Raw genomic sequence first — 26,886 nt, 5'->3', positions numbered from 1 at the left:
GAGAAAGACATTTCTTGATGACTTTATATAAAATAATGTCTCCTAATAACTGTCTAGCCCTTCTGATTTATTTTCTGTAGCACTTATTACAGCTGGATTTACATGCTTATGTATTTACTTGTTTATTGTTTATCTTCTCCATTTGAATGAAGTTCAACAAAGGCAGGCACCATGCCTTTCTAGTTCCCTGCTCCAAACCCCATGCTTACAATAGTCCTAGTTAATGAATATTTGTTAAATAAATGAAGATTGAACTTTCTAGGGTCAGAGTGTTCCTGTGTGTTTCTAAAAAAATTTTGGAAGTCTCTTTGCTTTGTCTAATCAACTTCCTCCACACTCACAGAAGTTACAATAACCACTGATGAATTAGATTTCAATAAACACTGGTTGATGGTCTGTGATGATCTCAGATAAGGAACTATCTGAACTATGTGTATGTACTTTATGACATCAATGTTGGCCACTCAAATGCCTTAAAAATTTCTTGGCCACATTCTGGAGGTTTTATGTGAAGTTGCTGAATTGTTATGCTATGAATCGCAGAAGACTAACTGTTACTTTAATTTACTCCCCCCCCCAAACATGCACAGTACAGGAAGTATTCTTGGAAGAAAAAACTACAATCAATTCCAAAGACAAATATATGCTATTTTAAAAACTAAGTATTCTTTTTTAAAAAATCACATATTTGTGTCCCTCTTCTGTAGAGACTGTAATCAAGAGAGGATTAGATTAATATTGACAAATGTCACTAATTTTATTTCCCCCAAACATTTTCAGATCATAAGTAATATGCCCATATCCATGGGAACGACAAGACAACAGATTTTTCTTGAGGCCACATTGCCCCTATAAAAATAATTTTAACAGGCTAAACTGTCACTCAGTTTAAATAGTGCAAACTGCATTTCCTCTTGGCAAAAGCAATATTTTCATTAATAGTCAAGACTGATCATTGTAAATTAATTTTACCTTTTTATACAGTACTGTGCAACTCAAGGTAGTATCACAAGGTCAGAATGAATGTAAAACCCATCTTTATTCAAAATACACTAACAAAGACAGTAGGAACATTCTGTGCACAGCCCAACAATGAAACACACCAAAATGTCAGAACTGCTTTAATTATATGAGAGCACCAATTGTTCTTAACACAAATCAAATGTGTACACAAAAGAAACAAAACTACTTTTAGCTTCTTCACACACCTACTTATCTCACAGAATTTAAATCTTCAGGGGGCTTGAACTCCTAATTTTATTCCCCTCTTTTCCTTGGCACTCTAGGTTTAAAGGCTGTTTTTCTCACATCTCTCCTTTTGGAAAGGCCCTCATTTGGCTATTCTCATGAATGTTACTCCATTCTCATGAAAGTGGGTCATATAAACACAGAATGTTTCCTTAGCTGAATTCCTTCCGGTTCTATTGTCTCTTTCTATTTATAATGGAAAAACAACAATAAAAAAAATCAAACGTGCCCAGGCAGCATCCTCTTTTACTTTAGCTTCTCAGTCCCTCCTGTGGGGGTGAAGTGACCCAAGATGGCAGTGTGCCTCTTGGTTAATTACTTACAGGAGTCGTCTTCTCATACTCAGATTCAGAACATGGGTCTGATGAAGTCAAAGGATGTTTATAAGTACGTCGCCATTCTCAATTCCAGTTCATGCACCTAAGGAAAGTAGAAAAGGAAAAGACATGATCATACAGAAATATACGTCAGCACAAAACCATGAAATACACATGTAACAAAGATTAATATCTGAGTTAGAAACGGGCTGAGGTAAATCAAGTGGCTAAGCATTTTAAGGCCTAGTTATTCAGAAGCCAGATACACCAGAAATACATCCCCACGTGGAACAACTCCTACAGAACACCTACTGAACGCTGGCAGAAGACCTCAGACCTCCCAAAAGGCAAGAACCCCCCCCCCCCACATACCTGGGTAGGGCAAAAGAGAAAAGAATAAACAGAGACAAAAGGATAGGAACGGGACCTGCACCAGTGGGAGGGAGCTGTGAAGGAGGAAAGGTGTCCACACACTAGGAAGCCCCTTCGCAGGCAGAGATTACGGGTGGCGGAGGGGGAAAGCTTCGGAGCCGCGGAGGAGAGCGCAGCAACAGGGGTGCAGAGGGCAAAGCGAGGAGATTCCCGCACAGAGGATCGATGCCGACCAGCACTCACCAGGCCAAGAGGTTTGTCTGCTCCCCCGCCGGGGCGAGCGGGGCTGGGAGCTGAGGCTCGGGCTTTGGTCGGAGCGCCGGGAGAGGACTGGGGTTGGCGGCATGAACACAGCCTGCAGGGGGTTAGTGCGCCGCGGCTAGCCGGGAGGGAGTCCCGGGAAAAAGTCTGGAGCTGCCGAAGAGGCAAGAGACTTTTTCTTCCCTCTTTGTTTCCTGGTGCGCGAGGAGAGCGGATTAAGAGTGCCGCCTAAAGGAGCTCCAGAGACGGGCGCGAGCCGTGGCTACAAGCGCGGACCCCAGAGACGGGCATGAGACAGACGCTAAGGCGCTGCCGCCGCCACCAAGAAGCCTGTGTGCGAGCACAGGTTACTATCCACAACCCCCTTCCAGGGAGCCTGTGCAGCCCGCCACTGCCTGGGTCCCGGGATCCAGGGACAACTCCCCCGGGAGAACGCACGGCGCGCCTCACGCTGGTGCAACGCCGGCCTCTGCCGCCGCAGGCTCGCCCCGCCCTCCGTGCCCCTCCCTCCATGCCCCTCCCTCCCCCAGGGCCTGAGTGAGCTGAAGCCCCCGCATCAGCAGCTCCTTTAACCCTGTCCTGTCTGAGCGAAGAACAGACGCCCTCTGGCGACCTACACACAGAGGCGGGGCCCAATCCAAAGCTGAGCACCTGTGAGCCGTGAGAACAAAGAAGAGAAAGGGAAATCTCTCCCAGCAGCCTCAGAAGCAGCGGATTAAAGCTCCACAATCAACTTGATGTACCTGCATCTGTGGAATACCTGAATAGACAATGAATCATCCCAAATTGAGGAGGTGAACTTTGAGAGCAAGATTTATGATTTTTTCCCCTTTTCCTCTCTTTGTGAGTATGTGTATGCTTCTGTGTGAGATTTTGTCTGTATAGCTTTGCTTCCACCATTTGTCCTAGGGGTCTATCCGTCCGTTTTTTTGTTTTTCTTAATAATTATTTTTTTATTTAATAAATTTATTATATTTTATCTTACTTTATCTTCTTTCTTTCTTTCTTTCCTTCCTTCCCTCCTTCCTTCCTTCCTCCCTCCCTCCCTCCTTCCCTCCTTTCTTTCTTTCTACTAATTCTTTCTTTCTACTTTTTCTCCCTTTTATTCTGAGCCGTGTGGATAAAAGGCTCTTGGTGCTGCAGTCAGGAGTCAGTGCTGTGCCTCTGAGGTGGGAGAGCCAACTTCAGGACACTGGTCCACAAGAGACCTCCCAGCTCCACATAATTTCAAACGGTGAAAATCTCCCAGAGATCTCCATCTCAACGCCAGCACCCAGCTTCACTCAACAACCAGCAAGCTACAGTGCTGGACACCCTATGCCAAACAACTAGCAAGACAGGAACACGACCCCACCCATTAGCAGAGAGGCTGCCTAAAATCATAATAAGTCGACAGACACCCCAAAACACACCACCAGACGTGGACCGGCCCACCAGAAAGACAAGATCCAGCCACATCCATCAGAACACAGGCACTAGTCCCCTCCACCAGAAAGCCTACACAACCCACTGAACCAACCTTAGCCACTGGGGAAAGACACCAAAAACAACAGGAACTATGAACCTGCAGCCTGCAGAAAGGAGACCCCAAACACAGTAAGATAAGCAAAATGAGAAGACAGAAAAACACACAGCAGATGAAGCAGCAAGGTAAAAACCCACCAGACCTAACAAATGAAGAGGAAATAGGCAGCCTACCATAAAAGAATTCAGAATAATGATAGGAAAGATGATCCAAAATCTTGGAAATAGAATGGACAAAATACAAGAAACATATAACAAGGACCTAGAAGAACTAAAGATGAAACAAACAATGATGAACACCAAAATAAATGAAATTCAAAATACTCTAGATGGGATTGATAGCAGAATAACTGAGGCAGAAGAACAGATAATTGACCTGGAAGATAAAAGAGCGGAAATAACTACTGCAGAGCAGAATAAAGAAAAAAGAATGAAAAGAACTGAGGACAGTCTCAGAGACCTCTGGGACAATATTAAATATACCAACATTCGAATTATAAGGGTTGCAGAAGAAGAAGAGAAAAATAAAGGGACTGAGAAAATATTTGAAGAGATTAGAGTTGAAAACTTCCCTAATATGGGAAAGGAAATAGTTAATCAAGTCCAGGAAGCACAGAGAGTCCCATACAGGACAAATCCAAGGAGAAATATGCCAAGACACATATTAATCAAACTGTCAAAAATTAAATACAAAGAAAACATATTAAAAGCAGCAAGGGAAAAACAACAAATAACACACAAGGGAATCCCCATAAGGTTAACAGCTGATCTTTCAGCAGAAACTCTGCAAGCCAGAAGGGACTGGCAAGACATATTTAAAGTGATGAAGGAGAAAAACCTGCAACCAAGATTACTCTACCCAGCAAGGATCTCATTCAGATTGGATGGAGAAATTAAAACCTTTACAGACAAGCAAAAGCTGAGAGAGTTCAGCACCACCAAACCAGCTTTACAACAACTGCTAAACGAACTTCTCTAGGCAGGAAACACAAGAGAAGGAAAAGACCTACAATAACGAACCCAAAACAATTAAGAAAATGGGAATAGGAACATACATATCGATAATTACCTTAAATGTAAATGGACTAAATGCTCCCACCAAAAGACACAGATTGGCTGAATGGATACAAAAACAAGACCCATATATTTGCTGTCTACAAGAGACCCACTTCAGACCTAGAGACACATACAGACTGAAAGTAAGGGGATGGAAAAAGATATTTCATGCAAATGGAAACCTAAAGAAAGCTGGAGTAGCAATTCTCATATCAGACAGAATAGACTTTAAAATAAAGACTATTAGAAGAGACAAAGAAGGACACTACATAATGATCAAGGGATCGATCCAAGAAGAAGATATAACAATTGTAAATATTTATGCACCCAACATAGGAGCACCTCAATACATAAGGCAAATACTAACAGCCATAAAAGGGGAAATCGACAGTAACACATTCATAGTAGGGGACTTTAACACCCCACTTTCACCAATGGACAGATCATCCAAAATGAAAATAAATAAGGAAACACAAGCTTTAAATGATATATTAAACAACATGGACTTAATTGATATTTATAGAACATCCCATCCAAAAATAACAAAATACACATTTTTCTCAAGTGCTCATGGAACATTCTCCAGGATAGATCATATTTTGGGTCACAAGTCAAGCCTTGGTAAATTTAAGAAAACTGAAATTGTTTCAGGTATCTTTTCCGACCACAATGCTATGAGACTAGATATCAATTACAGGAAAAGATCTGTAAAAAATACAAACACATGGAGGCTAAACAATACACTACTTAATAACGAAGTGATCACTGAAGAAATCAAAGAGGAAATAAAAAAATACCTAGAAACAAATGACAATGGAGACACGACGACCCAAAATCGATGGGATGCAGAAAAAGCAGTTCTAAGAGGGAGGTTTACAGTAATACAATCCTACCTTAAGAAACAGGAAACATCTCGAATAAACAACCAAACCTTGCACCTAAAGCAATTAGAGAAAGAAGAACAAAAAACCCCCAGAGTTAGCAGAAGGAAGGAGATCATAAAAATCAAATCAGAAATAAATGAAGAAGAAATGAAGGAAACGATAGCAAAGATCAATAAAACTAAAAGCTGGTTCTTTGAGAAGATAAACAAAATTGATAAACCATTAGCCAGACTCATCAAGAAAAAAGGGGAGAAGACTCAAATCAATAGAATTAGAAATGAAAAAGAAGTACAACTGAAACAGCAGAAATACAAAAGATCATGAGAGATTACTACAAGCAACTCTATGCCAATAAAATGGACAACCTGGAAGAAATGGACAAATTCTTAGTAATGCACAACCTGCCAAGACTGAATCAGGGAAAAATAGAAAATATGAACAGACCAAGCACAAGCACTGAAATGGAAACTGTGATTAAAAATCTTCCAACAGGGCTTCCCTGGTGGCGCAGTGGTTGAGAGTCCGCCTGCCGATGCAGGGGTCATGGGTTCGTGCCCTGGTCCGGGAAGATCCCACATGCCGCGGAGCGGCTGGGTCCGTGAGCCATGGCCACTGAGCCTGCGCGTCCGGAGCCTGTGCTCTGAAACGGGAGAGGCCACAACAGTGAGAGGCCTGCGTACCGCTAAAAAAAAAAAAAAAATCTTCCAACAAACAAAAGCCCAGGACCCGATGGCTTCACAGGTGAATTCTATCAAACATTTAAGAAGAGCTAACACCTATCCTTCTCAAACTCTCCCAAAATATAGCAGAGGGAGGAACACTCCCAAACTCATTCTACAAGGCCACCATCACCTTGATACCAAAACCAGACAAGGCTGTCACAAAGATAGAAAACTACATGCCAATATCACTGATGAACATAGATGCATAACTCCTCAACAAAATACTAGCAAACACAATCCAACAGCACATTAAAAGGATCATACACCATGATCAAGTGGGGTTTATTCCAGGAATGCAAGGATTCTTCAATATACGCAAAACAATCAATGTGACACACCATATTAACAAATTGAAGGAGAAAAACCATATGATCCTCTCAATAGATGCAGAGAACACTTTCGACAAAATCAACACCCATTTATGATAAACACCCTCCAGAAAGTAGGCATAGAGGGAACTTAACATAATAAAGGCCATATATGACGAACCCACAGCCAACATCGTCCTCAATGGTGAAAAACTGAAAGCGTTTCCACTAAGATCAGGAACAAGACAAGGTTGCCCACTCTCACCACTCTTATTCAACATACTTTTGGAAGTTTTAGCCACAGCAATCAGAGAAGAAAAGGAAATAAAAGGAATCCAAATCGGAAAAGAAGAAGTAAAGCTGTCACTGTTTCCAGATGACATGATACTATACATAGAGAATCCTAAAGATGCTACCAGAAAACTACTAGAGCTAATCAATGAATTTGGTAAAGTAGCAGGATACAAAATTAATGCACAGAAATCTCTGGCATTCCTGTACAATAATGATGAAAAATCTGAAAGTGGAATCAAGAAAACACTCCCATTTACCACTGCAACAAAAAGAATAAAATATCTAGGAATAAACCTACCTAAGGAGACAAAAGACCTGTATGCAGAAAACTATAAGACACTGATGAAAGAAATTAAAGATGACACAAACAGATGGAGAGATATACCATGTTCTTGGATTGGAAGAATCAACATTGTGAAAATGACTCTACTACCCAAAGCAATCTACAGATTCAATGCAATCCCTATCAAACTACCACTGGTATTTTTCACAGAACTAGAACCAAAAATTTCACAATTTGTATGGAAACACAAAAGACCCCGAATAGCCAAGGCAATCTTGAGGATGAAAAACGGAGCTGGAGGAATCAGGCTCCCTGACGTCAGACTATACTACAAAGCTACGGTAATCAAGACAGTATGGTACTGGCACAAAAACAGAAAGATAGATCAATGGAACAGGATAGAAAGCCCAGAGATAAAGCCACGCACATATGGTCACCTTATCTTTGATAAAGGAGGCAGGAATGTACAGTGGAGAAAGGACAGCCTCTTCAATAAGTGGTGCTGGGAAAACTGGACAGGTACATGTAAAAGTATGAGATTAGATCACTCCCTAACACCATACACAAAAATAAGCTCAAAATGGATTAAAGACCTAAATGTAAGGCCAGAAAGTATCAAACTCTTAGAAGAAAACATAGGCAGGACACTCTATGACATAAATCACAGCAAGATCCTTTCTGAGCCACCTCCCAGAGAAATGGAAATAAAAACAAAAATAAACAAATGGGACCTAATGAAACTTCAAAGCTTTTGCACAGCAAAGGAAACCATAAACAAGACCAAAAGCCAACCCTCAGAATGGGAGAAAATATTTGCAAATGAAGCAACTGACAAAGGATTAATCTCCAAAATTTATAAGCAGCTCATGGAGCTCAATAAGAAAAAAACAAACAACCCAATCCAAAAATGGGCAGAAGACCTAAATAGACATTTCTCCAAAGAAGATATACAGACTGCCAACAAACACATGAAAGAATGCTCAACATCATTAATCATCAGAGAAATGCAAATCAAAACTACAATGAGATATAATCTCACACCAGTCAGAATGGCCATCATCAAAAAATCTAGAAAAAAATAAATGCTGGAGAGTGTGTGGAGAAAAGGGAACGCTCTTCTCTGTTGGTGGGAATGTAAATTGATACAGCCACTGTGGAGAACAGTATGGAGGTTCCTTAAAAAACTACAAATAGAACTACCATATGACCCAGGAATCCCACTACTGGGCATATACCCTGAGAAAACCATAATTCAAAAAGAGTCATGCACCAAAATGTTCATTGCAGCTCTATTTACAATAGCCCGGAGATGGAAACAACCTAGGTGTCCATCGACAGATGAATGGATAAAGAAGATGTGGCACATATATACAATGGAATATTACTCAGTCATAAAAAGAAACGAAATTGAGCTATTTGTAATGAGGTGGATAGACCTAGAGTCTGTCATACAGAGTGAAGTAAGTAAGAAAGAGAAAGACAAATACCGTAGGCTAACACATATATATGGAATTTAAGAAAAAAAAATGTCATGAAGAACCTAGGGGTAAGACAGGAATAAAGACACAGACCTACTAGAGAATGGACTTGAGGATATGGGGAGGCGGAAGGGTAATCTGTGACAAAGCGAGAGAGAGGCATGGACATATATACACTAACAAACATAAGGTAGATAGCTAGTGGGAAGCAGCCGCATAGCACAGGGAGATCAGCTTGGTGCTTTGTGACCGCCTGGAGGGGTGGGATAGGGAGGGCGACGTAAGAGGGAAGAGATATGGGGACATATGTATATGTATAACTGATTCACTTTGTTATAAAGCAGAAACTAACACACCATTGTAAAGCAATTTTACTCCAATAAAGATGTAAAAAAGTTAAATAAATAAATAAATAAAAAGATTATCTGAAGCAGAACAACTCTGAGAGAATTTACTTTTATTTAGGATTCGCTGCTCACTTCACAGAAGTAGTTTACTATACATACAAATTTATGATATGCTGCTATGGTATTGAGATTCAGCTGCTCAGAGAGGGACTGTGATTTGTAGCCTCCCTCTCCTCTTGTATCTAGGTGTGGTCATATCACTATTTCTCAGCAATGAAGTGTGTGCAGAAGTAATATGGATCTCTTCCGGGTCAGGGGGTTTAAGAAGCAGGTGGACCTTCCACTCACTGGCTGTTTACAAAAGATGATAAGGTCCTAAGGGATAGTGGAATTACAATAAGGTTGGCCCAGGAACCCCCTGAACTACTATGTGAAAAACCAGCAGCCAACCAGGAACACCCTCACTGAATCATTACTTGAAGGAAAAATATACTTCTCCTGCTTTAAGCTACTGCAACTTGGGGGTTTATTTCTTATAACTGCCAGTACTAACCTAATACATGCTTTTTTCCATATAGTTTAGGATTTCATTCCTGGTTCAAATCGCACCCTTTCTGTTACACCATGTTCAAGCCTCTGTTCTTCAAAGAAGAGTTATCTGATGGTTCCAACTTATACTGATTTTTCCTTTCCCTGATTTCCCCTGTACTGTCTATCCTATATCCCAATGGTTGTCAAACCTGGAAAGATATTGAAATCATCTTGGTAAATTTTTAGAAAAAACACTTAAGCATCACTTGACCTCATGATTTAGATTCTCTGATGATACAACCTGTGAATATGCATTTTTAAAAGCTCTCCAGATGATGCTGATATACACTCAGATTTGGAAACTTCTGGCATAGAAGAAATCTAAAGGTTTTCATATTTCATTGTTTTTGTTCTTTTCATTATTGCTTGGAATAGTCAACTATTTTAAATGAATAAATCTTCATCCTTTTCCCCATTTGTGCACAGATACAAGGAGTTGCCCATGTGTGAAGCAACTCCATGTCAAATCAATACTTGCAAAACTCTTGAGGATGACCACCTGCCTCTGCAATGCACCTCTCATAGGACCCCCAAATGTGAATTTCACATTTATCGCCTTTTAAGAAAACTATCTTATACATACCTTCAACTTTGTTGATAAATGGCAAATATCTAAAACAATTTTATTAATTGGAAGATGGATTGAACTTATTCTCGTGCTTTCATATTTGTCTTTTTCTAGTAAGTGATAATCTCCTGAAAGACAGGGTTCTGCCTTAAGTATTCTAATTTAATTTGTGTCCCCTCAGACTTCCCAAGTTTACGGCGGGTAAAGGAGTCATGAGTCTATTCTCCTTACTTGTTAACATAAAGCATTCAGCTTCATGCAAAATCTCACCCATTAATTTCTGGGATTCCCTAGGGATATCTGTCATGCTGTTATGTTGTGTGTTTCTCTGAGAACTTGAAGTACCAAAGTATTTAGAGGCTGAAGAAAGAACCTCCTCTTGGGCACGACAGTGGCATTATTTTTCATTCTACTATATTATGAAGACCTTCATGGAAACAGCTCTTCCCATAAGCTAAGGCTACAGCTCCCAGAGGTAGACCAGAAGACCAATATTTGATAGCTATCTTATAGTCCTCTCTATTTTCCCTCCCATAGGCAATGAACTCCCTCCTTCTAGATCCTTTGTCTTTTATGGTCAAAACCACATACATAAACTCCTCTCTGGCTGCTTAACAACAGAAAAGGATGTGAGAGACACCAACGTTGCACCAACAGAATGTTAATAAGTAGTTAAATTAAATTTACATTTATATTGTTAATGCCAGTGATCTTAGTCCTGTGTCTCTGAGTTATTCACATAATGAACTATTTTTTTTTTAAATGGCACAAGACTAGACTGGATTTCTATAATACAGATATGGGTTTAATTTTATAAATTATTTTAGTTTTCTATTAAATATGAATAGAATACCGTTCACAAATCCAATCCTTGAATTTCTCTACTGGGGATAACTCATATACAACATATGTGTACACTCTTAGGGACAGGCATAATAAGGTTACATTTATTTTTTTATTACCTTCAAGTGGGCTATGCCTTTAAAGTTATCCTTAAAATATTAATAATTTGATATTTTAATACCAGAGCTTCAATTTTTCTTTGTTCTATGTCCAAATGAGTTTCATTCCATACTGAATTTCTTTGGAGCGTTTCATATGTTCACTAGCCTTATATTCATTTTCATAAGCTCTATAAGGCTTGAGATATTTTAAGCTGCAACGACTGAAATTTAGTTTAAAATTAAGTTAGTTGGTTTTCCATTATGAGGCCCAGGGTCTCCCAAAGGCAAATAATGGTGAAGTTGGCTTCCTTTTCTAAGTTAACATGCCTGGTAGTGATTTAACTTGTTTTCATAAATAACTTCTCTTTTAGGGAAAATATTCTTGTTTCATCAGGCAAAAATAGGCTAAAACAGAAACCATAATTTTTTCCCAAGATCATAAAAGGAGAGGATAAATTCTAGGCTTCTGTTTACTAGTTCCTCATCATACGATCTTAGTAGGCTATGTTATATGGGTGACGACATAAATATCACAGTTATTTGCTTTTATTCAACTAGGAAACGGACCTTGGTTGAATGAAGGAGTCTTCCCTGGTCAGAAACACCATTCTAACAAATGTCATCTTAAACACTATGGGCTCCTTCTTAGGATATGGACATTTTCTGACATGTGGCCAAACATTTCGATTCCCCCATCTCTTATATTTACTATGGTTGTTGGAGTCAGGTCTAATCTTAATAAAAGTGTAGAGCCCCTGTCACACTGTCAGTTACAAGATCCTCAATACGTACTGGTTATTATCTCCTATCTCCACATTGTAAGACGGTAATCACACAATTTTATAACTAAAGTGTCCAGATTTTATAACTGAAGTTCAGATCCTTTAAAATAGACATTATTTATGCAACTGCACCTGTTGAATTTAAGACTTTTTGTCACATTTTCTACCACCTTACTTAATTATTACTCAGCACTTTACTGTTTTCTTAGGCTCTCATCTGACAGTAAAAGAGAGAAATCTTCCATTCTGTATTAAACCCGTAGAGAGCTTTCCTTTGTGGTTTAAGAACAGCCCAACATACTGGCTATTTTTAAGCACTCATGATAGTTGCTATCTGCCCTGGAACATGTTGAAAACATAGCTCTGAACAGAAAATAACAGAAGCTGTAATTCATGATTCTAACTTAGGGGTAGCCGCATATCTTAGTGGGAGTGAAAAATAATTAAAATCTTCCTTCAAAATGGAGAGATTTATCCTGAGCATGCTATAGCAGATGTGCATACAATAAAAAAAAATCAATTTCTTCTCAGAAACCTTAAGAATATTTTCAAGTGGATAGAGAAAAATATGAAACTGTGAATGAATGTTATAATGACTCCCATGTGAATTATCAGGTTACCATGAGAATAAGGGATAGAGAGAAAAGGTATAAAATTTCAGCTCCTGGTAGAGCTTGCTCCAAAACTTTCCTATTATTCAGGGTTGTTGTGAAGCTCAAGTGAGCCAATGTACTTGAAAGTTCTTTGCAAACTGTAAAGTACTTACCATATGAGTACTTGTTCATAGAATACAGGGAGTTGAAACATGAATAAAAAGACTTTGGTGACCTTAAAAATCTATATAACATTCAATAAACATATAAAACTCTTTGACTAGTGATTCTAAACAAAGGTCTCAAGTCTCATTCAGAATTTTTAAATCAATTTCAGTCACAGGCAGTAATTCCAAATAATCTATCCTCTTTCCTCTGTGACCTCTCATGTGCAGATTTGCACATAAAGTCATTATTACTTTTTATGCAGTACTTTGGAGTAGGGTCTATAACTGCCTTCCTATTTCTTGAACCTCTCTTTAAAATTCTACTGGCAGACAACTGCAACTATAATCAAAGCAATGGGACAGTTCAAGTGTTTGCAACAGCACAGCGTTTTGTTATGCAACGAAAGATAAATATGGCTTTATCTTTCCAACCGTCCAGCTTTATTTCTGCCAAAGAGTGGTAAAAGTGAAAAGGAAAATATTTGTGGGAAAATGGCTGAAAATGATGAGAAATATAGCAGATACAGATGGTATTGCTCAAGTTAGAGATTTCCTAATTTGGAAATTTTATGAAAGTAGGTTGGCTAGCCACTTCAGCAATACCTTGCAAAGTGGTAGTTCCATAGGTTAAGGCTGACCTCAGTTTTGCAGCCCCAGAAATGTGATTTTATCATCACGACGCTAAAGAATAGGCTTCTGGGAATTGATTCACGCTAAGCACAGCCATCAGATTCTGACCAGAATGTCACTGAATTCTTTACAAAGTATGAGTATGAGCAGTTATGTCAGTGGCTCAATATATCACTCTCCCTAGAAGGAAATCTGCAAGAAAAGTTAAATTATACTAGAAGGTTGGTGAGCAAGGGAAAGGAAAAAGTGAAGCTTGGTTCAGTCCAGTTCTGGCTCCTATATATTCTAGATATTGCTGACCATTATGCATACTAAGATGAATAAAACAAGACTGTACACTTAGGAGATCGATGAAGTGGGGAACTGAAACATATACACATTATTTCCTATCAGCCAGGGTTCTTAGCTGCAAGTGGCTGAAATCAACTGTAACTTTTTCATGCATAATAGTTTATTAAAACTAGAATGGGTTGCTCCAGGAATTGCTAGAAACTCATCAATGAACTGGCAAGATTGTTTTCCTTGTTATGGCTAAAAGCTATGATAATCCTAAACATCCATCTCCATTAAATTCAAGACAACGAGGCAACATCAAGAGCTGACATTAATCTAGGACACATGTAGTTCAAAATATCCTTACAAGGAATAAATTATTCTTTCTATTTGCAAATGTAGATGCCAAACTTTGGTCAGATCAAGAAATTGTGCCCAGATTGCCAACTGATAAGTAACAGAAAAAGATGCCAAGCCAGGCATGTCTGATGGCAACAAATCTGATTTTTACAGTGTATCAAATGCATCTTAAGATGTATTTGGTTCTGGTCATTCCATCCAGGATTGAGAAAGTCAGGGGGACTGTCTCATGATAACTAAACACGTGAGAATGATTGACAATTTTGAATGCTGAATATTGAAGATCAAGTACTTAGTCATTATGCCCTCTTTTCTGGACACTTTTGAAAGTCCACTGACCTAATGTTATCATTCTTTTTTTCTGGACATTATGTAGCTAACACTTTCTTGATAGCACATTCTTTTTTTGTTTTTGTTTTGCGGTACGCGGGCCTCTCACTGTTGTGGCCTCTCCCGTTGCGGAGCACAGGCTCCGGACGCGCAGGCTCAGCAGCCATGGCTCACGGGCCCAGCCACTCTGCGGCATGTGGGATCCTCCCGGACCGAGGCATGAACCCGTGTCCCCTGCATCGGCAGGCGGACTCTCAACCACTGTGCCACCAGGGAATCTCGATAGCACATTCTTTATCCGTGCACACATATCCTAACTAAGTGGATGATTTCTTTCAAAGTCCATCACATTTCAGTAATAACATATAGCTCAGACACTCGAATTAACCTTAAGTATTTCCCAATTCTCCTCTGACCCATATTTACAAAGTTTATCACAGGGTGGGAATAACTCTTACATGTGGATAATCTTTTCTATTACATATTGATTCATAATAGTTTTTGTTCCAGAAAATAAATTTATTTCTAATTCCTACAGGTGCTTACAGTTGCACTTCACTGCAGCCTTCTATGTTCAGAACATATTCTGGGTATAAACTTGAGACCTGCACATCTCCATAAACGTCAACAAAACTATGCTCCAGAATAAAAAGCACATCGACTCTGCCACCAACCAACAGAATCATCTGCCTGTTGAATATCAGATTCCTCCCTGTTCCTTCTTCCAGCTTCCTTCTGCCCTGAGGGTGGCTGATCCCCCCGTCAATTACATTTCCCAGACTTCCCTCCCCAGTGGCTTCTCTGGGTTCTCATGATGGTAGACACTGACAAGAATGTGGAAGGCAGAAAAAGAGAAGGAGGCAGAATACTTCTTCTCTGACTCTCTTTTGGATTTGTACCTTGGTGATCCCAGATTCTACTAAGACTCTGATAACACTTTTCTTTCCTTTGTTGTCTCAGCTCAAGAAATTTTAGTGGCTTTAAAATGTTGCTAATCTCTGGACTGCCTCATTGTCCCCTATTTGCCTTACTGATCTTCCATCCTCTTTGTAGAACTAATCTCCATATTATATCCTCTTGATTCAGATACTTGGTATTGGTCCTGTTTTCCCAACGGATCTCTGACTGATACTTCTCTCAATAGGATATAAATGCAAATGAAAAGAAATATATAAATGTTGAAATAAACAGAAAAAATAAAATGATGAAATAACAAATAAACTTTGAAAGTGCGTGCAAGGAAAAAAAGGGACAATTATAAAGGACAGATTGAATCACTTAAAGCTTGAAAAGTCCTTGCCCATGCAACTGATAATAATAGGCTAAAATCGAGACAAAGTAATAGAAAAAACTGGGGGAAAACCTGTTTGATTGGCTAAAGATCAGCATCAACTAATTCTAGAAGCATACAGGGGTTTAAGAACATAAAGCCTGAAAGAAGAAAAAGAATACTTCTGGTCAACCCACCATCAGAAGCCTTGTTCCATTCCTTAAGCTCAAGTCCCATGCAAATCTGTGACTGCCAAAATGAACAACAAAGCAGCAAGACAGGATGCTGCAGTCTGCTGAAGACCTCTCTAGATACTTCCAGAGATGAACACGGACAGAAGTTGCCTGCCTCAATAGATGTGCCATATAGAATAATCTGGGTTGAGAATGATGCCCAATAAGCTGTGTATCAGCAAGTTGGGGAAAAGATTTGGTGGAACAACTCAGCTTCAAATTTTATGAAAATAGTTCCGGAGGTTGACTGTAAGATTGAACTCCTCCTAGTGACTTAGGTCTTATAAAGTAAAACACTTGTGGAAAAGTACCCTTAAGGTACCTCACTGTTCCTTTGCAGGAAAGTCGCAATGATAAAATAGTCAACAATAAAAACAAAATAAAAATTCACCTTAAACTTGTACCTACCAAACAATCCATGAATCTCTTTGGTAAGGTTTTCCCGAGAGGAATGATAACATCTATTTTGCAGTCTCACAAACCATGCAAGAGAGTTCCAGTCGTTCTGCATCCTTACCTGTACTTGGGCTTATCAGTCTTTTAAATTTTAATCATTCTAGTAAGTAATTAGTCATATTTCAATGTGGTTTAAACATGCACTTCCTTAAAGAACAAAGATGTTAAGCATTTTTAATGTTTTTTACACGCAATTCATATATCTTTTTTGGTAAAATGCCTATTCAAATCTTTTGCCCATTTGGTATTGAATTATCTTTTTATTTTGTGTAATACAAAAAAATTCACCTTAAGTATTTTCAGCTTTAAACAAATAAATTATCGGGGTTCTATGGAATTAAGTTTCACATTAATTACTATTTAAGAGTTATTTGAAGGTTCTACTTGAAACTTGAAGAATTTGAGAAATGCTGTGAATGGCATTAGCCAACGGCTCAGCATTAATTTGTAGTTATAACTCTGCCGTTATCTCCTCTTCCCTATGAATAGAACAATATCCTTGAAGTAAGAGTTAAAAAAACAAATAAAATCCAGCCACACAAAAGGTAAAAATTTAGTATGATTTTTAAAAGTTACAAGTGGTATGAGGACACACATGGGAAACATGTGGCTTCTCCAGATGTGATTTAGAAGAAAGCCAAGAACCACTGCAAATGGTTCTAGAATATGAAGATTCAAGAGTGTATCGGGGGGAAAAAAACACTCAAAAACCGAATTAGGATGTTTCCTTCACCAACATCAGAGGTTTAAAGGAATTTCTTTTGATGGAACTAGGAAAAAATTAAAATGGAAATGAATCCTAGATACAAAAAAAATCTACATACTGAAATTCTTAAGTGATATAGAGATGGCTCCGTAATCCCAAGATACTTACTTTATTCATTTGATTCATTTAACTCATTTTTTCCCTTAGCCAGACAAGAGCATTTTCTTAATAACTCTATGAAACCAAAATGATTGTTCAGCTTCAATTGGCTCTTACTTAAAAACGTATGAAATTAATGTAACAGAAATTTGCTGTAAGCCAATAGACAAACTAAAGATTTGCAAAACAAACAAAAAAGTTATTTCTCATTTCTTTACTAAAAAACTCATTGCTTGTCCAACAATGTATAGCTTTAAAATATACTTCCAGTTTAAACAGCACAGTGTAGCGAAGGGTAGTACATCTCAACTGTATAAAGTGCATCAGAGCATTACACACAGCGAGTGTGATGGAAGAGGCTGATTACCTTTGGGATTGCAACTATTTTGATGCTACCTACATCAGGCAAGAACACTGCTGTTACAGCCACATACTGTGGCTATTGTTAGAAATTCTGACTGTCTGCATTTAGCAACTGGGAATATGAAAACAAGCATCGTTCCAACTAAAACAATAGTCAAAGTAACCTTTTCAATTGAATTGGTGCTTGCAATAATGGAACTGTAGTACAGACCACTCCGTGTATTTGCAATCATTTCAGCTGTGTTTCTCTCACTGAAGCTGCTTTACACATCTTTCATAGAAATCTTTTTTTTTTTTTTTAATCAATCTACTTGGCAGTCTTCACACTTCCCTGGTGCTTTTATTTATCTTGAAGGCTGTATCTGTAATTGACACAAGAAAGCAGAAGCTAGGAGGATATAACTAAGAGGATCAGAAGGTGGAGGGGGTCCCACAGGCTCATGGATTCAGGTGCAGGACTTTCTCCAGGGTGATGTGCCTTTGGACCACTGGCTACACCTGACTGGAACACTCTGGACGACTGTCAAAATTCACAGTGATATCCTTATGTTTCCAGGCCAACCTCTCACAAAGACTTGGGTGGTGAGCTTAACAACAAACCTGGCTTAGCTTTGCTGGCATTTGCTATTTTGAGAAAATACTCAAAGGTCCTTCCTGCCATAAAACACTGGATAGAGGAAAGCTAGGAAAAGTCCAACTTTAATTTCATGAATTTGCACTTGCAAAAACACACATCTTCACCAAAAATTAAGAAGACTTGAGAATTTGGCTCCAAGCAAAATTCCACTCCTGGGACAGCAGGATTGAATGCAGATTTCTGCTGTGGGCAAAACCTCACTATTATTTCTAGACAATGGGGCTTTCTGTAGTGAAAATGGTGGCTCTCTCCACATAGAATGGCCACCAGCCAGTTCCCAGTTTTCTCCAGTGAATTTGCCAGATTGGCTAAGGGAGAGAATATTTTCACACAGACTGGTAATATGTCTGATGAAACCTGGGGGGAAATTAGCCCAGTTAACTTTTAAAAAAAAAACTGAAGATCCGAAAGCTCAGAGAAAATATATTAAATTACTTCCAAGGGGTAGAGCAGAGACAACTTTTCTTTACAACCTGGAAGGAAATTACCCTCCAGTAAGCTCTGCATTTGTTTAATGTCCTCAGGGTGACCCAGCTCATAGCTTCTCTCACTATATTGCTACTATGAATTACCAGAGGGTCTTTTTCAACTTCAGATTCTAATTCTGGAGGTCTAGAGAGAGACCTGAAATTTCACATTTCAACAAGCACCAGGTGATGGTGGCCCGGCGGATGCCCACCACACTTTGAGTAGCAAGGGTTTAGATGACTATATGATCATTCACCTAAGCAACTGGCTGACAAATATTCAGTACAGCAGTCCCTCCATACCCACAGGGCATACGTTCCAAGACCCCCCAGTGGATGCCTGAAATCACAAATAGTACCTAACCCTATACCCTAGTATATACTAGGTTTTTTTCTTGATTATATATGCCTCTGATAAAGTTTAATTAGGCACAGTAAGAGATTAACCAAAATAACCAATAATAAAACAATTATAACAATATACGGTAATAAAAGTTATGTGAATATGCTCTTTCTCTTTGTCTCAAAATATCTTATTGGTCAAATTTAATGCCTTTTCCATCTTAACTAAACCCCACACACCGTGGCTGTAACTTTTGCAGTTTGAGGTGCGCTAGCAAAACGAGCACAAATCTCTTTTTCCTTCTTCACAATATCATGGGTAGAAGATTCCTTCTTACTGGAGATCTTAGCAATCTCAGTGTATGTTTTTTTTCCTTCCTTATTAAGTTGATAACTTTCACTTTTTTCACTTAAAGGAAGCACTTTACAACTTCTCTTCAGCGTATCACTACTCTTGCTCTTTGGGGCCATTCTTGAGTAAAATAAGGGTTACTTGAACACAAGCACTGTGGTAGATACCTCTACAGTTCATCTGATAACTGGGATGGCTAAGTGATTACTGGGTGGGATACATAGACAAAGGGATGATTCATGTCACGAGTGGGAAAGGGATGGTGGGGGATGGTGGGAGATTTCACCACACTACTCAGAAAAGCATGCAATTTAAAACTTCTGAATTGTTCATTTCTGGAATTTTCCATTTAATATTTTCAGGCCAAGGTTGACCATGAGAAACTGAAACCCTGGGAAGTGAAACCACAGATAAGGGAGGGACTACTGTATACTTAATCAACTAAAGAAAACAATTGTCTGAAGAGTGATGTTACTGAAAAAGGTACCTACGTATCAATACCATGGGCCACTACTCAGCAATAAAAAGGCATGAACCATCCATACGCACAAGTTGGATAGATTTCTAGGGAATTATGCTAAGTGAAAAAAGCCAATCCCAAAAGGTTATATATTACGATTGCATTTATATAACATTTTGGAAATAACACAATTTTAGAAATGGCGGATGAATTAGGGGTTGTCAAGGGTTAAAGATGAAGGTGGGTGTGATTATATGCAGGTGTTGAATTAGAAACTAAAGGTATACAGATAAACCAGGAGATTGGTGTAATATAACGTCCTAGACTTACATATAACAAAAGTACATTCAGACTCTTGCCACTGTTAAACAACTAAATTACCTTTGAGGAATACCCAATTAATTTTATTTACAATTCACTCTTTATTCTACCACTTAATACAATTCATGTGATTGACTGGGCTCTATTGCAATGCAAAGTTTTTCAAATTTTATGAAATTTATTTAAAACAGATCAAAATGTATGCATCTGAAATATAATTCGTTTCTAAATCTTGCAAATATTTCAAATTTGTAAAGGTATATCCTAATCAAGAAATAATTAGGCTTATAAGCCACATAAAATCCTCCTTAGAGAATCATGGCAGGTAACAGTCTTCCCAGCATCTCTTGCAAGGATGTTTGTGATCCATTTCCCACCTTAAATCCATCTCCAAACTGTCACAAGGGTGAATATGGCAGATAGTACTGGTTGTCTGCACACAGATATTTCCGTCCTTCCTTCTAGCAGTTTCTCAATCTGTCCAGCTCCAGAAGATTAAGGCGGGCAAGGCAATCTGTGCTGGAGAGCTTCCATCTACCTCTCCAAATCTATTCTCCCTACTTCCTCACACTGTTCTCTACCACACAGGTTGACCTCTAGGGGCAATATCAGTGGACTCGTATCATCTGGCTTTCAGTTTGATTCAGTCAACGAGGTAGCTGGCAGTCAAGGCAGGGGTGATGTGTAAGGCTGGGGTATTTTCTTTTTTGGTCCTTGTGGAGTTGCTGTGGTGGTCATATCATGTGACCAAAGGGTATAACTCTAGTCAATTGGTACTCTCCACATGACGCTCTTTGTCTTCAGTTTCAATAACTATTTCCTCTGTTTTCTCCTTCAGGGAAAGGTACGAGTGGAAACTGCCCCACCCCCACTGCTGCTCTTGCCAGCCCCCACTGAAGACTGTTCTTTGTGGTTTCCCCACACCTCATTCATATCTTTAATACCTAGGTGTTTTTTGTTTGTTTTTTCCTTGCCAGTTATTCATTTTCCCAGCCTCCCTTTCAGCTAGGAGTGGTTAGGCGATCCAGTTTTCTCCAATGAACATATGAGGACATCAGCTAAGAAGTTTGGGGAAGAGCCTTACTCCTTGATAAAAGACATAGCAGCTTCGGTATAGCAGTGTTTCCCTTTCCCTGCCTTCTTAATTTAGATGTTTGGGGTAGTACATGATGCATGGGGGGACCAATCTGTGACTATGAACCTGAGGATAAAAGCCAGCATGCAGAGGATGGCAAAAAGGAGAAGGATGCCAGGGTCTGGGCTTTGATGACATCATTGATCTACAGTACTGCCTGATACTGACTGCAGTTAGACTTCTTGATGGGGATGCAATAAGTGCCCTTAAGGTTTAAATTTCTATTAATCAGATTTTCATTATCAGCAACCAAATCACTCCTAAATACTGGAGTAATCTATCTTTATTGCAAATATAACCTTGCCATTTTCCTGCTTAAAATTTTCCAGTGGTTCATCATCATCTACAGAAGAACCTCCAGCATAGTATGAACATCTCCTATGCCTTTACCCTTGACAGTTTCCCCACCTCTGCATGTTTCACCTTCCATGCTACACTGCTCATTCCCATCTTCCAGAGTTCCCACAGCATGGCATTCTAGCCTCCGTGTCTTTGTGTTGAGTGCTCTCCCAGGAATATCTTGCCTATCTTCTTTCTCTAGTTATCTTTTACTCATCTCTCAAGAATATACTCAGCAGAATAGGTCAGCATTTTAAATTACAGAGAATATAAATCTACTCTGGAACAATTATTCAAGAAGTAGGACTGATGGAACCAATTTTGAGTAGTTCACAGAAAGTTGTGAGATGAGGCTTAGGAAGCAGGCAGGAAGAAGAGAAACTAACAGCCAGAAACAGCAAACCTCAGGAGAAATACGAGTCCAGTGAGGCCTCCTCCAGCCTTTCTGAAGAATGGACGCCTCAGCTTACACCACAACCAGCTACAGACAAGGGAAACTCAATGTTGCTGTTGCTGCCCTCTAATACCAGAATGAAGACCCTGTGGTCCATGCATCTTTGCCTCACCAACTTCCAGTTGCAAATCTAGGGAAGACGCATCTGATTGGCTGAGCCTGGGTCAACTACTGATTCCCTAACCAAGTGAGTATCAAGTTATTATACTTGCTTTGGAGGAAGGTGTCAAATTAAGAACATTCACCCACTATAAGAGGGTTCAGATGATGTTTCACCAAAAAGCATGATACATGCTCAATATAATATCAATAAAGTGTGCTCAGTGCAATACTGGATGTATAAGTGGATTCAACTGGAATACAGAGTAAGTAGCTACACCTAGACCAAAGCTGTGCAATAGAAATAGTGAGCAATGTATGTAATTTTCTATTTCCTAGTAGCTATGTTAAAAAAGTACACAGAAGGGCTTCCCTGGTGGCGCAGTGGTTGAGAGTCCGCCTGCCGATGCAGGGGACACGGGTTTGTGCCCCAGTCCGGGAAGATCCCACATGCCGTGGAGTGGCTGGGCCCGTGAGCCATGGCTGCTGAGCCTGTGCGTCCGGAGCCTGTGCTCCGCAACGAGAGAGGCCACAACAGTGAGAGGCCCGTGTACCGCAAAAAAAAAAAAAAAAAAAAAAAGTACACAGAAAATTAAAATTAATCAATAATATATTTAACCTAATATAGTCAAAATATTATTTCAACATTTAACCAAAATAAAATTATTAGAGTTATTTTTACATTATTCTTCCATATTAGGTCTTTAGAATTCAGTGTGTATTTTGCACTTACAGCACATCTCAATGTGGCTATTAGCTCTATTTCAAGTGCTCAAAAGCCACATGTGGCTAGTTTCTATCATAATGGATAGTGTAGACAGACAAACCAGCAAGTAGGAGGGGAGCAGTGATGATGGATCGTCTACCCAATAGGTAACTGTGAATCTTTATATATTTGACATCAGAACACCAGGCAGAGCTTGTTACTTATTGTTCTGCCCTGGCTTAGAAAGTCGTCTATTGTGATGTATTTAGCACTCTGCTCTGAGCTATGAGAGATTAAAAAGACATATGGTTAAGGTACCTGAGTTGGGAACAAGAGCAGGGTGTTGGTAGCTTTGTCATTTAAATTGTTGAGTTTCAGGTGCCTGTGTGACAACTGATCAGTGCGATTGAATGCTAGGTTTTAGTTTTGATGGTGTTTCTTTGCATTTCGGTTGAGGCCATGGGAGTGATGAGATTTACTAATGAGACAGTGTAGAGGTGCAAAAGAAGGTCAATGATGAGTCCCTAAGGCACATCAATATTTAAAGATTAGGGAACAAGAGGACTGAAAATCGTGTTCACTTTGGTAAAAGAACACTGAATAGTTTCTCAGAAGTCAAGGGTCTCAACTGCAAAGTTATTTTCCTCTTGGAAAGCTGACTGAACTTGAGGTATTTCCCAACCTATGTACATAGGTTCCACTAAAAATTCAACTTTTTAAAAAAACTTTAATTAGGCATTCTACAATAACTTATTTGTTCTTGGTCAGTTCCCATTCCCATTTCACACAGAATTTCTTCTGAACATTTATCACTTTCCTTTATCCTCCTACCTACTGCTTCCCTCCTGCTCAATCACTAGCTGACCTTGCCTCTCACTTCAAAGAAAAGATAGAAACCTTCAGGCTGGAATCCCTCGCCTTCCTCAACACCTTCCCACATACAAATTTCAATCCATATCCATCCTTCCTTTGTTGGAGTTTGGAAGTGCCTAATAAATAACACCACTGTTCTCCCACTTCCTGGACCCCACCACAGCTTGGAGCCAACCGAGAGATAGACCCAAAAGTCAGGCAGAGTACAAAACATCATCTCACTTAGTGACTAAACTGTTAGGGAATGTAGCTTAGGACTGTGACCAATTGGGCTTGAAGTCTCCATCTATCATATTTTCTTCTTCCTTTGTAGTCAGGTTTCTAGAAACCATCTCTACTTCCTCAACACCCAAACACCTCCCCATTCAAGGCAATGTGGCTTCTGATCCAATTACTCTGGTGACACTATTCTTAGAGATGTTCCCAATTCCCTCCCCATTGCTCAACCCCAGGGAGACTCACTAGTCTTTAGCTCCTTTGCCATTGAAAGTTTCACACTGTTGGCCACTCCCTCCTTTATGCAACTCCCTTCTAGTTTTTTCTTCATATTCTCTTGGCTGCCTTTTCTCAGCTTCCTTGGGCTACTCTTTCTCTAGTTAGCTGGCAAATATTTGTATTTCTTAGGGATTCATCTTTTACTCTCCTATTTTATTTGCTTCTTTCTCTACAAATCCCCCAGATTCATCGTATCTAATCCTGAGATTTAAGTCACTATTTCCAGGTTACCCTGAACCCCAGCCTTCAGTACTGCCTGTTCTGACTACATTCTTCAGAGTGATCTTTCTACAAACCTGCTGTGATCATGCTTCAAACTTTCTTTGGCTCCTGGTGCAAACGTTTATATCGTACTCCTCATGTTTCCTTGGGGGGCAGAATGTAAACTAGCATAACATTTCTGGCTAATCTCTACCCCCTTTCTCACATATTGGTAAAAGAGAAGGGGTGATTTAATCTTTCTGCTGAATTTTGACAAAGGAACTGGTCTTGAAAGAGTCAGCACCTTCTGAATCCTTCTCTGACTTTGGAGAGGGTACATTCTGAGCTGCTATCCTGCCACATGATAGGGCACTACCTTATCTGAGAGTCACAGTTTTGGAGAAAGTTTGGTTCAGGAGATTATTGACCACAAATCTAAATCACGTTCTGCAGACTAGTTTTTGTGCATAATAAAGACAACAATTTCATTGCCATTGTCCTCACTCCTGACTCTTAACAGATTGACGACTATGATAGGGAAGCCATACCTCTATCTGTAGAAAAAAAGAACAAATGGAGAACATTTAGGGACATTCTAATTTCTCATTAGTCAGGTTTCCAAATTGAGAAACTTCCTTTACACGTTACTTCCAATCTTTCTCCACATCCTTATCCTACAAGGAAGGAACACTGATTTACTTATCTGTTAGGTGAGTTTGGTAGGACAGATTGGACATAGACTGTGTTGCCCCTTCTGGGTCTTTGGAATCCACCCACCTGCAGGGTTGTAATCTTCCAGCTTGCTGTCCCCACAAAGAAAGATGTTTGTTCTTGTTGAAGTAGACTGCAATTTGTGGTGTATGTTTATCTCAGTAGAGTGTTAACAAATCCATTTAGCCACACAAGTAACATGTTTTATTGTGTTTCTCAATAATAAAATTTATATTTTAATATTTATCTGATTCTTGTATATCTCTTTCAATGGGTTCCAAATTCAGCCAAAAAAGGAATGTTACTTACTGGATCCTTTCAAATGCCCGAAGTTTCCCATATATTTACATTTCTTAACATGAAATATGAGACCATCGTCTCTCCCTGCCCCCATGATCTATGACATGGGCTAATATACAATTCAACACTATTGAACACCTATTAATTTACCACTCTGCCTGGTTTTAGAGTTAGAAGATAAAAGAAACGTGATCCATGCCTTCCAGGAGTTCACAGCTCAGCAGTATAAGTTTGTCTTTCCAATTCAGGTTTGGGGTATAGTTTCATGGTGTAGTTCTTTAAAAGACCAAAACTATAAAAGAGAACTCATCAAAAGCCAGACTCAATTATGATCACTGGGGGCATGCTTTGCGGTGAGCTCCAGAGTCACATGATTCATAAGATGGGGATAAATGAGACAGAGAAAATGAGAATAAGATCTCTTTGGTAGAGCAGATCATAATCTAGTTAACATCAGAAATTAGATGATAAAAATGCATAGCAATCTGAAAGCAAGTGCCAATGAGAAGTATACAGACATTCATATTCAGTAGAGGCTTATAACATCAACAGAAACATAGCAAGCTGTGCCCATCTTATAGTCAAGATGAGACCATACTGATTATTTTAACCATGGCTCAGATCATCTTATAGGCCACAGAAAGATATGCGTCCTCATTCCACACAGAAAAAGGCATTGGAAAGACTGGAGAAATTATCACACAAAACAAGTAAGTTCTGGTAACTTAAATTCTAATTTCACTCATGTAAAGAAAATAATCAAAACAGGTGATAGGATTTTTTTTCTGTTTTAAATTTTAAAAGCCCCATCTGTCACTAATTACACATTTATTTCATTATGCAGCATTATAAAAATAATTACTTGAGGTATTTTGTTGACAATTTAGAGTTTAAAGTAAATACTAATTATTTTGTTATAACTGTGTATTAAATTAAATAATTGCTAGACATTTTTTGGGCTTCAAATAATTTTATTAGAACCACATAAGACTGCAATTATATAATTAGTGACACATCTGCCAATCTTATAAGTCCATCTTATAAAATTTGAATACTTTTTTCCTTTTCATTTCTCCTTTTTTTAGAAGCAGAGACAGACACTTCATGTGCACGTTTCAGCATTTTATAATGATGTATGTGGCCTGTCCAGCCAGCTGGTCTGCTCAGTCACTCTAGCAAAGTAGCAAAGATTCTAAGCAATTAACTAACTCTCACAACTATCGTGACCTTGAGTTGAAGAAAATGTATCTGGATAACTGCAATGTTTTCTACTTTAAGTAAATTCTTTTAGAAATTAAAATATCTTCCCCAAACTCCAACCAGAAGTTGCTGTGAGTTCCATTTGGAATGTGTGCTAATAATAATATTTTCTGGAATAATAACAACAGGTTTGGATTTAATTAAATGTGTTGCTCACTGAAGCATCTGTTTTAAACATTAATGAATGGCAGCTCCTATGGGATATCCAAATGGAA

General features: G+C 39.0%; 1 protein-coding gene across 13 annotated transcripts in view; it reads right to left on the bottom strand.

Annotated features, from left to right (window-relative positions):
- Window positions 1-26,886, bottom strand: part of TRPS1 (transcriptional repressor GATA binding 1) — a 1,050,606-nt gene that overhangs the window by 574,482 nt on the left and 449,238 nt on the right. For 11 of the 13 annotated variants that reach the window (XM_079901878.1, XM_079901880.1, XM_079901893.1 and 8 more), the window contains one exon: window positions 1,572-1,668. The gene's annotated coding sequence lies outside the window, so the exon portion shown is untranslated. Of the gene's footprint in view, window positions 1-1,571; window positions 1,669-1,992; window positions 2,052-2,180; window positions 2,584-26,886 lie in introns of those variants that run through there. The other 2 variants (XM_079901884.1, XM_079901885.1) reach the window with 2 other exon arrangements.

The sequence above is a fragment of the Stenella coeruleoalba genome, assembly GCF_951394435.1.
Source record: "Stenella coeruleoalba genome assembly, chromosome: 17".
NCBI classification, from domain to species: domain Eukaryota; kingdom Metazoa; phylum Chordata; class Mammalia; order Artiodactyla; family Delphinidae; genus Stenella; species Stenella coeruleoalba.
The sequence above is the reverse complement of the archived record's forward strand: the minus strand, read 5'-3'. Positions and strand labels throughout refer to the sequence as shown.